The following is a 3,488-nucleotide window of genomic DNA, read 5'->3' as shown; positions in this document are numbered from 1 at the left end:
TGTGTCTAAGATGGCCATGTGAGACTTAGACTTCCGCTGTGTGTTTTTAAAGTTGTTTTGAGAAGTTTAAATGTGTGGATGTAAATAAATATGTTTTTATTCCGCACTATTTTCATTATTTAATGCAATGAATGACTATGTGGCTTGTATAAGACCCCTTCGGGGTCGAGTACGCCGTGTTACGACTTGGGGGTGCTCCCGGGTCGTGACAGTTCCTAAGCTAGAAGAAAATTTATATTGTGTCTTGTATCTTGGTTCTTGGCTTCCCTAAATAATAATTTCTATGCACTATTTGTAGATGTAGAAAACCCTAAATAAAATAATTGAGTCCAAATTAAATTAGGAATCCAAAACCAAAAGGAATTGTATTCCTTTTTCTTTTTTCGCCGCGTGAACAGTAATACCGCCGCCTCAACTTAATTCTGCACCATTCACTTGCGGCCACGTGGCAGCAGCAAGAAGCAAGCGTAAAATTGAATTTCCACAATTTGCAGCAGCCATTTCCTTTTATATATAAATATATTATTTTATTAAATTTAATCCATCTGTCTGCTTGATTTCCTTCTTCAACCTTTCATCTTTAATTCATTTTAGCTTCAAACTTCTCCAATTTTCCACCAATTTAATCCTACAAATAAAATACCAAATTTAGCATAATCCATCAAATTAATGCTCAAAAAGGACAAATATAAATAATAAATGTGAGGAAATAATGATTAAAAATATGTATTTTTAGCCTCACATCAGAAACGTAAACTGTTTTCGTAGACCTAAACCTAGTTCTGCAATTTAATGTAGTCATTTCCTTTTCAAATTCCAAGGTGTTATAGTGGGGACCTTCGCTTTTGCGAACAAGGGTTTGCTTCCGCGAACATCACAATCAAAAACCATGGTTCGCTTAAGCAAACCCCGCCAAAAGTAGATGTCACGACCCGAGCCTAAACGTGGACGTGACTGGCACTCAAGAACCATTGATCGTTCCCAAGCAAACTCTCATCCTAGATGACTAAAAGCGGAAGACTAACTCAAGCATACATAAAAATTAAATTGAAAGAAACGTTTAAAAACCAGTTTACTGAATCTTAAAACTTCACTAAATAAACGAATTACTAACCATAAGTTTTAAATAAAACATCTGAGATTGAAAGACTCTCCAAATTGTCTATATGTGATGCCTCTACTATACAAAGATGAGTGTTGGGACAAAACCCTCGACTCCTCAAAGGAACTACTACTAATAACTCATATAACTAGAGTCCTCCAGAAGTAAGGAGACCCCACTCGAAAGCTGGCGAGCAGATAAAGTGATCTCAACAGACTCCTATTTCTGCATCTTTTAGGTCAAATGACATCACTACATTGAATGTACAAGTATGTACTATAGTTGAATAAGCAAATAAGTGAACTAAATGACTGAAAGCAACTCAACTGAATCAATGCATGAACATGAAGTGAAAACAATTTAAGTTTTACCATGAGATATACAATAAAAGCAATATGAAAATAATATACTTTACTTCGTGGGGAGTTTCTCTAATTGACAACCACTACCATATGCCTCACAATGATACAACGTTTCACCCACGTTACAAGGATCATTCTATACTTTGTCAGGGTCTAGGATGATATGGTACTCTAACTATGGATCCACCTAATAGGCCTTCTTAGAGGCAGTGAGGAGTAGCAAGACGAATCAATGTTATCCTATCCTATGTTGGATGCTTAGTTTTATTGGACTTCCAAATTATAAAAGACTCTAACCCAATTCGATGCTCGATACTACTCCCAAAATGACACACAATATCAATTATGCTCAAATTACCCTTTGCAAGGAAATTGACTTTTACTTTACTGAAGGAATTTTCAAAACATAGCTCATACTTATATTCAAACATATTTTTATGGACTTATCTTTCAAGACCAAGATCAATATTCATAGCAACTGAAAACTGTTATATTTTTCTGAAAATAGAGCCTTTAAAATTTTCATGTAAACTTGCTTTAGTTTGAATGCACTCTTAGACACGTGATTAGGATATATGGGGACTTTCAAAGGTGAATAGACCTTAGAGTAGCTAGTATAGACAAGGGAAAAGTGAGCACAACTTAAAGGAACATGCGCCAGATGAAACAAAGAAAAGAGTCGGCTAAGAAAACCTTGGCGCACTACTGGTGCGTCGCCCTAGGGCCTGAACTTCAGAAGTCAGGCCTTGGCGCACTGCTTGCGCGTCGCGCCAGGGCCTGAACTACTGAAGTGCATCCTTGGCGCTATGGGTGGCGCGCCATCCAATACCCCCTACCTAGAAAATCTAACAAATTTGTATGCTCAATTTAAGGTCCTAACTCGTTTAAAATGGGGGAAATTCTCTTAAACTCTTCTTGATTCTCAAACCCAACACAAACACATGAAGAATTCAACATAATCCTTTTAGGAAACACAAATTTTACTAAAGATTCACAACACACAAGAATTGATAACCTCCATTGTTCAAGACCTGGACCAAAATCAAGAACTATTAGAATACAAAGATTTAATGGATAAATTATATGTATGGCATGAGGACGAAAAAGTCCATCACTATGAGGAGACTAACATAACTGGAAAGAACAATGGTTCTTGGTGAAAGTCGCTAGAAACTTGAAGACGATTGAAACCAAACTTTTTCTCCTCTTTGAACTTTGTTCTAATTCCTCTAAGTGTTAAAGAACGTGAAAAGATGGTTTAACATTGATTAGACCCTTATTTAAGTGAATAAAACGTGGCTTAGGTTTAGGAGGAGAAAGGAAAAGACCAAACTACCTCTCTAAAAATGATTTAGATGTCTTAAAAGAGAGGCTTCACAAACACAACCATAACTTTTTAATCAGAGCTCAAAATTAAGAACAATTGGCGGCGTTGGAAAGAGGACTCAATGGCCTTTTATTTGATAGCTCATGGGCTACACTTTTCTGTATGTGCTGAGAGATATGATCGTTTGAAATTGACCCAAGTAAAATCTACTATTGAAACTCCATAGGTATGGAAGCTTTCAACTCAACTTTGTGCTAGGGGATTCTAGAGACCTTAATTCATATAAAATATTATTCCCATTATAATACCTAATAACAATTAAGAACCACTCGCCACAATCTTATTCACAAATGAGGAATGGTTCGGGTCTTAACTTAGAATTTTCAGGATGTTACAGTAAACCCTTCCCTTTCGTGACCAGGCTTTCGCTTCCGTGATCCTCGTGAAAGTGAAGCTCACAAGAACCAAAAAAATAGCCAACTCTCAAAATAGTGAAACAGTCCTTGGAAATCGTTTGGAACCTCATAAACAAAAACAAGTTATGCAACTCAATAATACTCAATGTTCCGGACTCAATGGAATGGTCAAAAATCAAATTTGAGGTCTACTTGACCCAACATTCGTGAAATCCACAAGAAACTAACTCAACGCCTGAAACGGCTAAAACAAACTTGAGACCTCTCAAAAATCAACCTAG

The sequence above is a fragment of the Solanum stenotomum genome, chromosome 1 (genome assembly GCF_019186545.1).
Source record: "Solanum stenotomum isolate F172 chromosome 1, ASM1918654v1, whole genome shotgun sequence".
Lineage (NCBI taxonomy): Eukaryota > Viridiplantae > Streptophyta > Magnoliopsida > Solanales > Solanaceae > Solanum > Solanum stenotomum.
The sequence above is the reverse complement of the archived record's forward strand: the minus strand, read 5'-3'. Positions refer to the sequence as shown.